Below are 11,418 nucleotides of genomic sequence, written 5' to 3'. Positions count from 1 at the left end.
GTATGGCTGACTTCTTTAACTTTTTCAGGTCTTACTGAAATGTTAGCAGCTAACGAATTTTCTGATAAGCTTATTTTAAAACTGCAATTCCCCTTCCTGCATGCATCCTTCTTTTACTTCCTGGTTTTACTTTTCTGCACACAACAATATTCTTTTAATTATTTTCTATGTCTCAACTTGCACATGAGCTCCATATTGTGAGGGGATTGTCTATTTTATTCATGAATGTCCAGTCCCTAGAATAGTGCCTGACAGATCATAAGAAGCCAATAAATAGCTGTGGCAATAATGAGTTTATTCAGTAATCTTTATTGTGTGTTTGCTGAACACCAGGCACAGATGCTAGCCCCATATCTGCTTTTTTTTTTTTTTTTTTTTTTTTTAAGAGAGAGTTTTTTTCTATAGGTGCAAAAATCTCCATCAAAGAGAAAGAGACAGAAAGCAAGAAGTTACCCCCCTCATGGGGGAATGGCTACAATCCCTTCTCCTCCATTCTCCTCTTGGGATTTTGGACATGCATGCACACATGCCGGAGTTTCAAGCCGCCAGGTCTGGGACTCAAACCACAGTCAACTACATGGGAGTCCAATGACATAACCATTATGCCATCTGCTGGTCCCTCTACATGCTTTTTAATAGCTTTTTTCTTAGGGTAAATAACTGAATTTTTGTAAGGCAGTTTTCACAGTCTGCATAGCAATGGTGTATAGGTACATCATTTCAATTAGCCAATTTAACAAAAAATAAATTGAGCAAGTAGTATGCATGAAGAACCAGATCTGACCTATTAGAAGAGAAAATGATGACAAAAATAAATAAATAAATAAAAGACACATGCCTAGTTTTTAAAACATTAACCTCCAAAGGGAGGGTCAAAAGAGAAGTACATATAAAATATCAGAGATATTCAAAGAAGACAAACATTACATTTTATCAGGGGCCCAGTCTCTGGGCATAGTTGAACTGCAGAACTAGACATCATGAGGCAATTGCAGTTTGAATCCCAGTCCCAGTCAGCCTGAAATGTACAAGGAGAGCCTATATGTTCCTGGGGCCCTGAGGAGCTGAAGGACTGAAGAAAGGGGATCATGGTGTGACCAGACCCCATGGTGGGTGCTTCTCTCTCTCTCACTCTGTCATGTGCACAAGCCCACACTCTGTCATGAATAAAGCATGACTAGAAAAACGTTTTGGTTGGGCAGACTTATGAAAGGCTTTGTGGCTTAGTTAGGTATTTAGTGTGCATCTTGGAGGAGGGTTAAGATTTTGAAGAGGAGTATGTTCCAGATGGTGTGAACAATATAAAAAAAGAACACGGATAACAATGGAAGATAAGAGCATGTCAAGTTTAAAAGACTGAACAGTGATTGTCTATACTAGCAAGAAATCTTTGACTAGCAAGTCTCAAAAAAATCAAGTTACTTTAAACAAACAAAAGAAACGAGCATTCAATACAAGATCACTGTGTTGTGCAGTCCCAGAGTGGCTTATGAACAATCTGAACTAGATTTTGAACACTGTCTGGCCTAGTTTTACTTCTCTTTGTGAGTTGGTTTTATTATTACTTCTTGCTGCTCATAGTTTATTCTGGTTTTCAATCCAGGTGTCAAGCTCCTGCATAATCATTGAAGGGATTACCAAAGAGATGGCTTTAAAGCACTTGGAAAGAAGTAAGGGTTGGCTAGGAATAAAAAAAAAAATGGATTCACTGATAAAAGTTGTGCTAAATATGTAATGCTTAATATTTTTTGGCAGGGTTATTATATCAGGAGATCTGAAAATACCTCGGAGCAGTAAAGTCTCGTGGGACATATAAATATGCCACATTTGGTGTGTGATCTGGCTCCTGACCCGTCTCAGTAGTACCCTTTGTCCCTCCCATGGCTCCACTTGTCATACTGAATTTGTCTCTTCCATTAGGCTGTAAATAAAATTGAGGGTAGAGAATATGTCATGTTTACCATTATGTTTCTAGCAACCTTGCAAAGGTCTTAACTCATAACTGGCATTTAAGTGATATATATTTAATCGACAAATGAGCAAATGACATTTTATAGAAAAAAATTACAGTTGATGATTTTAATGAGAGTAACCAAGACTGTTTACAAGTAAATAACTTTATTTTATTTATTGAGATATTTCAAGAGACAGAAAGCAAGAAATCACCCCCCCTGTGGGGATGGCCACGCCACAATTCCTTCTCCTCCATTCTCCTTAGGATTCTGGGCACACGTTCACCTGTGCCTGGTGTGAATTTCAAGCTGCCAGGTCCAGGACTCAAACCACAGTCGACTACATGGGAGTCCAGTGATATAACCATCATGCCATCTGCTGGTCCCTATTTATTTTAAGAGGCTTTTGCTTTAGGGTGAATATGCTTGCTGGAAAGAGACAGAGACAGTGAGAGGGAAAGTGAGAAATCACCCCCCAGGGAGATGGCCATGCCCCAATCCCTTCTCCTCTATTCTCCTTCATTCTCCTCTATTCTCCTCCCCTGATCTTGGGCACGCACTCAAGCCACTGGGTCCAGCCCTCAAACTGCAGTCAGCCATGTAAGAGTCCAGCATTGTAACCGCTATGTCATCTGCTGGTCCCAGTAAATAACTTTATTAAAAGTATCTACATGGCCTAGCCTCTGGCATGCTCAGTAGCTACTGGACTACAGGGTTAGAAGCTGCATACTCCCAGTAGTTAAGTCCCCAGCCCAGGCAGCCTGAAATATGCTGACCACATGCATGCCCAGGATTCTGGCAAGCTCGAGGACCAGAGTTAGGGGACAGTAGTGTGACCAGGCCCTTGAAGAGTACCTCAGTCTCTGTGTCTCCTTGTCTTTCTCTCTCCCCTTGCATTTGCTCATTTGTGCACACATCATGAAAAACAATAACAAAAAGAAATGTGTGCTTACGTGCATATAATAACTTAGAAGTGTAGGAGGTCTATAGCTAAGGACTATAATGTCTATATCTAGCCATATGCTATTCAACATTCTAATTATTCAGAGAGATTAAAAGAAGGACTATTGGGAACCAGCAGTTAGCATAATGGCTATGTCTCTGGACTTCCACATAGTCGACCGCAGTTCGCGTCCCGGAACCGGTGGCTTAAAATTCATGCCGGGCATGTGTGCTTGCATGCCCAAGATCCTGAGAGGAGAATGGAGGAGAAGGGATTGTGGTGTGACCATCCCCCCTGGGGGGTGATTTCTCACTTTCTATCTCTCTGTCTCTCTCTGTCTGTCTGGTGAGCGCACGCGCCCAATAGCGAAAACCTCTAAAAAAAAGAAAAAAAAAAGGACTATTTATTATACCTTCAATAAAGTTGAAAAGGACTTACGTGGAATAACAATAGCAGATATTAAAAATACCTTGACAGACTATAGAGATGAACAGAAATCATGATGAAATTAAAAAAAAAAGAAAACATAAATCTCTGTATTAAAGTTCAAAATCAATGGTAGCAATGGAGACATGATTTGACAATATTTCAAAAGTGGGAAAGGTCAGAAAGTAGAACTGTATTTTGGTTAACTGCCTTCTCTTATAGACCTATGTACTTTATCTTGGCATTTAAAAACATTCTGAGAAAGGATACACTACCACGTATTATCAGTGAAATTTATGATAAAAAATAGTTAAGAATCTTTGACCTACAGACTCTGCTTTTTTAAAATAAAAGGGTTTTTTTTGACAGATTTTTTTCTTTTGCTACAGGGCATAGGCACTCACCAGAGAGATAGAGAGATAGAAAGCAAGAAATCATCCCCTGGAGGGATGGCCATGCTGCAATCCCTTCTCCTATACTTTCCTCTCAGGATTTTGGGCATGCACACACATGCGCCCGGCATGTGTTTAAGCCATTGGGCCCGGGACGTGACCATGGTAAACTACATGGGAGTCCAATAATATAACCTTATGCCATCTACCGGTTCTAAAACAGTTTTTAAAAGATAAAGTTCACAGTTCATATGCCATGAAATTCACCCTTTTAAAAAAATGTTCAGTGGTTTTTAGTATACTAGCAGAATTATGCAACTATCACCACAGTCAAGTTTTGGAACATTTTTATCTACCTCTCAGAAACCCATAACCATTAGCTGTCTTTCCCATTCTCTTTTCCTCACCACTCGGCAACCACTAATCTACTTTTCATCTCTACAAATTTGCCTATTCTGGACATTTCCTCTAAAGGGAATTATATAATAGGTGGTTTGTTTTCACTGACTTTTTAGCATAATACTTTCAAGTCTCATCTATTTTCTAGAATGCATCTCTCTTTTTTTTTAATAAAGGTTTTTGCCACAGGGTACATGTACTTTCTTTTTATAGACATATAAAAACTGTAACAAGTTTATTACAAGAAACATTCAACTAGGAGTAATATCCAAACCAACATTTTGAGTTTCCATAAAAATAGAATCTCCTGTCTCAGCAGAAGGAATATTGACAACAGCACCAGATTCCTCTATTTGTAAGTGGTAAGGTTTTTTCCTATTCTTAACTCACGTTTGAACCATCTTTTGTCTGAATCTCTTGTTCTTCCAACTCCAAAGGTTTATTAGAGGCTGAAGCTAGAGCTTCCTCTTCATTTTCATGTAGAAAGCTTGCACGTCACGTTGGGTCTGTAGGAGAAATTGTTATCCATGATTTGCAGCCATTTCACACCACCTATGTTTTCTTCTCCTTCCTTCTTTTCTGTAAGAAGAGTTCTTGTCATGCTGAGCTTCTTCATTGTATGGCATTTATATTTTAACACTGTTTTATTATTGCCTTCTGCATCTACATGTTCAACATTTTCTTCAAATATAACACAAGTCCCAAGACTATCTTCATATTCTCCAGCAAAAACATAGTTGTCCACTTGCAGAATTGGCCTCTCGGTGTCAATTCCCAAAATCCTGCATTTATTTTCACATTTTGAGAGAAAGTCTGAATCAATAATTACTGAAAGTGCGACCAGAACCATGTGCTCCTCCTCTTCCTCCTTATCATCGTCCTCCCAAGTCCGCTTCTCCCCAGCTGCCATGGTCCTGCAACCTGTTTGTTGTCTCCCAGTGACTAGCCATGCCCGCCCAGAACTGCCCAGAGCCACCATCTTCAGGTATATGTACTTTCTAGAGAGACAGTGAAAGCAAAAGTGAGAAATCACCCCCCACCCCAGGGAGGATGGCAATGCTGCAGACTCCTTCCTCCATTCTCCTCTTGGGATTTTGGGCACACACATACATGCATTGGGTGTGAGTTTCAAGCCACCAGGTCTGAAATTCAAACCGTGGTTGACCATGTGGGAGTCCAACACCTTAACTGCCATGCCACCTGCTGGACTCAGTGTCTACCTTTTTATTACTGCTATCCTACTTGGTGTGAGGTGGTATTTCATATATTTTCAGTCTGACTTTCCTTAATGACTAATGTCAAGCATACTTTCATGTGCTGTTGCCTAAATATACATCCTCTTGGAATACTGTCTATTCAGAACCTTTGCCCACTTTTCAGTTAAGTTATCTGTCTGTCTATTCATTATTGAATTCAAAGTGTTCATTATGTATTCTGGGTAAAAAATGTCATTTATCAAATATGCCATTTAAAATATTTCTTTCTAGTCTGTGGTTTGTTTTTGTACTTTTACTGATTCTTTGTGATGGTAAAATCAACTTGAGACATTTGGTAATATTGCTAACAAAAATGAGCATAATAATAATCTGTATTGATAAAAGCATAGAGTCCAGATCAAAATATATGTGTTCTCTGGAAGTCAGACCATTCTGGAAGGTTAAAGTCAGTTCTGAGTATTACAATACAGATGGCATAAACAATTTTTTAAAGATTAGATAAATTCTGCCAGGGGGACCAGAAGGTGGTGTGGTGATTAAGAGCATGGGACTCCCACATAGTCAACTGTGGTTCAAGTCCTGGACCTGGAGACTTGGTTTCTCACTTTCTCTCTCTTTCTCTCTCACTCTGTCTCTCTCTGGTCAAATTAAAATAGATAAAGTTAGATAAAATAATTCTTAAAAAAAATGTATGCCAGGGTTGAGCAAGGATCTGAAAACCACTCCATATTTTATATAACAGAATAGATAACACAATACATTTAGCACAAAATAAGGATTCTCTAATTACTAAAGGATACCCATGTAATCCTTTGGAAATGAAAGTTAACATATATGGCTGCCAAGGAAAAAGACATACTGGAGTCTGCACAAGGAAGAAATTACAACAGTAACACAATACTAATGATGTATTTAATAACTATTGAACTAATCAGTGAAGGAGTGAATTAGACTTACCCAAGTATAGTAGGATATTTCAGCAAGGAGTAGGTTCCTATTAATAAACTGTTGGAGAAAGTACAATAGAATAGCTGCATCAGTTTAAAAAAAAAATCAAATAAGATAACCTCCAAAATTTCTTCCAAGGCTAAGATTCTACTACTTTCATAACCGAGGCACTACTGATGAGATTTTTACACAGAGTACACAGACCAATTCTATTCTTAGTAAAGTGCAAAGAGTATCCTATAGTATAAGACTATATAATTTGGGGATGATAGGTGGTGTGGTGGTTGAGGGCACAGGACTCCCACATGGCCAACCACAGTTCAAGACCCAGACCTGGCAGCTTGCTTTCTTACTTTCTCTCTCTCTATCTCTGGCCAAATTAAATAAATAAATAGAGTTCAATAAAATAATTGTAAAAAAAAAAAGAGCTATATAATTTATTTGATTAAACCCCTACTGATGAACACAAGTGCTTATTTTTTCCTATTATAAACAATGTTGTGTAAAGTAAATAAACGTACACATTCTTCATTTTACATGTGTGAAAATAGTTGTCTTTAGAAGAAGTTACCTAATAGTCCCAACTGCAGAGGTATGCACTATTAAGACACTGTGTTCCACAGCCTGGGATCACATGGGAGGCCCAGATTCGATTCCCAGTCCAACCTGAAGGCCAGGCATAGTAGGTCCTGTGACTCAGGAGGCTGAGGCAGGAGGATGACGAGCTTGAGGCAGACCTGAGCAATACAGCAGACACTGTCATAGAAGAGCCAGGCTTGATGGCACATGCCTTAGTCTCATCCGGGAGACAAAGGCAAGAAGATCACAAGAAGCTGTTTAAAAAAAAAAATGCAATAAATTACCAGATAGAATTGATTCAATTAAAGGGTTTACCTTTTTATTTTTGATAGAGATTGCAAATTGCTTTCTTTTTAAAAAAGATTTATTTTATTTAACTTTCTTTCTCCTTCCTTCCTTCCTTCCTTCTTTCCTTCTTTCTGACCAGAGAGGGACAGAGTGAGAGAGAGAGGGAAAGTGAGAAAGTAAGTTGCCAGGTCCAGGACCATGGCGGTTGGCTATGTGGAAGGAAGTCCGGTGCCCTTAACCACCATGACACCTGTGGGCCCCAAGATTACAAATTACTTTCTACAAGAGTCATCTCAATTTACCTTTTAACCAGAAATGTTTAAGAATATCTATTTTCCAGGGTTAGCATATGGCATAGTTGTTACGACACTAGACTCCCACATGGCTGACCACGGTTCAAATCCCAAACCAGTGACTTGAAAATCATGCCAGGTACATATACATGTGTTCTCAAGATCCCAGGAGAAGAATGGAGAAGGAATTGTGACCTGGCTACCACCCCTGGGGAGTGATTTCTCACTTTCCCTTTCACTGTTTCTGTCTCTTTTTTGGGTAAGCACATGAGCTCTAAGGCAAACATCTTAAACAAACAAAGAATATCTATTTTTTACTCACCCTCAATCCCTAATCCAACACATTGTTTTCATTTCTTATTCTTGCCAATCTGATGGTAAATGTAATTCACTATCACTTAATTTGCATTTCTCTTAATATGAATGGGGTTGACATCTTTTCATATTTTTTAAACTTTATTTATTTATTTAAATTTGACCAGAGAGGGACAGAGTGAGAGAGAGTGGAGGAGGGGAGTGAGAAAGCAAGTCGCCAAGTCTGAGACGCAAACTGGAGTCAGCCACGCGGGAGTCTAGCGCCCTTAACCATCACACCACCTGCTGGCCCCATTCTTAACATTTTCGTATTAAGAAGCCACTTGTATACGTTTTAAAACTATCCTTAACCAGTTTGCTGCTAGGTTATTAGTGTTTTTATTAGTGATTAATGTGGACTCTTCATATGTTAAAGAAATTAGGCATTTGTCTGATACAAGTTGCAATTTTTTCTCCACATTGTAATTGTATTTTGACTTTTTTTTCTAATGGAGACATTGCTTTATTTTATATAATTGAACAAAATTTCAATGTTTTCTTTTATGGATTCCAAAATTGATTTCAATTTATAATAATCTTCCCTATTACGAGATAATATTAAAAAATTATTCGGTCCAGTCTCATGGCTTGATAATTATTTGAGCTGGATCTCACATGGCCAGCTGTGTAGCTGGAGTCCCAGACCTGGAAGCTTGAAAAATACCCCAGGCACATGTGTGTGCATGTCCAAAAATCCCAAAAAGATAGAGAAATGGAGAAGGGATTGTAATATGTACCATATGAGGTACTTTCCTGCTTTCTCTCTCTCTGTCTCTTCCTTCCTACACTCCAGAAGGATTTGGTAAGAATATGGATAGCAAAGAGACGAACATTTTTCATTTTTATAGTGGACTTTAAAGTACTTTATTCATGTCCATGCTCATAGCGCAGTTAGGATTTGCTGACTATAAGGCTTTGCACTAGGGAAATGAGGTGAAGATGATCAGATCAGGCAAGAAAGCACAATTATAGCTTGCATGCACCAGACATCACTGATATTCAGCCACAACACACTAGACCAAGCTGTTGGCTCCATCCTAATGGTCATACATCCATTTTAATTGGTCAATGCCAGAGCTATATGTTTGTTAAATCTTTTTTAAATTTACTTTTTAAATTTGCCAGAGGGTGTGTGCACTCACCAGAGAGAGAGAAAGAAAGAAAGCACCTCCTATGGGGAATGGTCATGCTATAATCCCTCCTCTGTCATTTTCCCCCTCCTGTCAAGATTTTGGGCATGCACACACATGCTCCTGGGGTATTTTGCATGTTGGTGGATCCACGACTCAAACCATTCATTTGGCCACATGGCATCCAGCTCACATTATCACTAGGCCATAGGCTTGTTCGTTAAGTCTTTTAAATAGTACTAAAGTGGCAAGTATTATTAAAAGTACTCTATTATCCCTCTGTACTTTTCCTTCATGCTATTACTATAATTAGAGTATATTCTGCCACATTAGAATATAAGCTCCATAAAAGCTAGAACACAACTGTTTACTCAACAATGAACCTCATTATCTAGCACACAGTAGGTGTTCAATAAGTATTTATCAATGAATGACTCATAAATAGTCCTAGAATCAAGAAGGAAGGACTTTCTAATTCTTTCTCCAAGTCTCCTTAGCCATTGGACATGTTTCATAGTTACTCTTTGCTTTAGTTTTCTCACCTGTAAGTGGGCATAATAATAAATATTACTTAACAGGGTTGCCATGAGAATTAAATGAAATAGCACATCATTATTTTCACCATCATATTGAGATGATGATCCTCTCACCCCAAGGAAAAATCTTGCTGTGGAATGCGATCTATATATACACTCATGCTTAAGAAGCCAGTCCTGAGATTACTAATATATACCTGAATGTGAAGGCTTTTCCCTAATCTTGTGACTCAAACTCTGACACCCCAAATCCACCATGCACATAGTCAGAAGAGAGCAAGAGATCAATAATTTCTTTTATTTATGTGTTCTGATGTTGTCTAAGGTGTTTGTTTGATACTTTTAAGACCATGGAGACAGACACACATTATATATAGTAAACAGTAAGACAGTGGGGTGACTGTCAAACAAGTGGGAACAATTTTAATGAGAATCTCTTTGTTCACTCTTCCCTGAGGGTTTGTCACCTAACACTCTGTAAAACTAGATGAACAATTCAGGGATATAACTTCGTATCTAAACTTTAAATGCCATAAGATTTACCATGCTGGTTTGGGCAGCCATGTTACCTTTTACTATGACTTAATACTGCTCTGAAGTGCTTTAAAATCTACATAGATGGCCAGCCTCTGGTGGTTAAGGCAGCCTAATTCCATATGGTCGACCACATGGTTCAAAATCTAGACCTGGTGGCTTGAGAAACATGCTGGGTATATGTGTATGTGTGTGTGCACATCCAAAATCCCAAAAGGGGAAAAAGAGGTGAAGAAGGGATTACAGCATGATTATTCACCATGGGGGTGCTTTTTTCTCCCCACTCTCTCTGGGTCAGTTTCTCTCTAGTGAGCATCCTCTAACCACAAAATATCTACATAGATCCTACTCTCATGATAATAATGTAACATTAGACTTTCAAATGTTTTTGGATAAAGCTATGAAGTACCTGTTGGAGAGAAAATACTCCAGGATGGTCATAAAACAATTGAACTTATGTAAAGTTTCTAGTTTGTTGTATCTAGTCCACTACCTCACAGTACACGTCTAAAAAAATGCTCTTCAAGTTCCATGTAAATACATTCTGAAAGATGATCAGGAAACATTCCACAAAACGGTAATTATCAGAACTCATTTCATTATCTTCGTTCGCTGCTTCTGTCCTGGGAAATCTGTCCCGTATCTGACTAAATTCTACTTGTTCATTCATTCAAAAACTATTTATCAAATGAGTACTGTCTAATAAAGTACAATCTATGAGGACCAGCCCCATAGCTCAGAGGGTAAGAAAGCTGGATCCCACATGGGTGACTATAGTTCCTATCTTAGCCCTAGTAGCTTGAGAGACCACTGGGTGTATGTGCATACATGCCCAAAATCCTGACAGAAAAAAATAAACGAAATAGGATTGTGGCATAACCATGGCCCATTGAGGGATGCTTTCTCTCCCTGTCTCTCTCTAGCAAGTTCATGTGCCCTCTGGAAAAACAAAACAAAACAAAACAAACAAAAAAAGAAGTAATCTGTGGAACAAGATAAGGATATGTACATTTCCTCTCCTGCTTAACCTCGTACTGAAAGTTTTCACTAAAGCAATTAGGCAAGAGAAAGTAATTAAGGCCTTCCAAACTGATTTGCTATAGGACATGTGCACTTGCTGGAGAGAGAGAGTAGGAGAAAGAGAAAGAGAGAGAGAGAGAGACAGACAGACAGAGAGAGAGAATGTACCCCCAAAGGGGAATGGCCATGCCACAATCCCTCCATTCCATTCCCCTCTGGAGATTTAGGGCATATATGCACACAACACCAGCATGGTTTCAAGTCACTGGGTCAGGGACTCAGATCATGCAACCAACCATGTGAGATCTGGCCACCCTAACCAGCATGCCACCTGACTGGTCTCACCATCCAAGTTGAAGAGAAATTTAAAGTGTCCCTGTTTGCAGATGACATGATCAATTACATAG

The 11,418-nt window shown here is 38.9% G+C and overlaps 1 pseudogene; it reads right to left on the bottom strand.

Moving 5' to 3' along the window:
* Positions 1-4,363: 4,363 nt before the first annotated feature.
* Positions 4,364-5,022, bottom strand: LOC102499321 (general transcription factor 3C polypeptide 6 pseudogene; annotated as a pseudogene).
* Positions 5,023-11,418: the final 6,396 nt, after the last annotated feature.

Source organism: Tupaia chinensis, unplaced genomic scaffold (assembly GCF_000334495.1).
Source record: "Tupaia chinensis unplaced genomic scaffold, TupChi_1.0 Scaffold000276_2, whole genome shotgun sequence".
Lineage (NCBI taxonomy): Eukaryota > Metazoa > Chordata > Mammalia > Scandentia > Tupaiidae > Tupaia > Tupaia belangeri.
The sequence above is the reverse complement of the archived record's forward strand: the minus strand, read 5'-3'. Positions and strand labels throughout refer to the sequence as shown.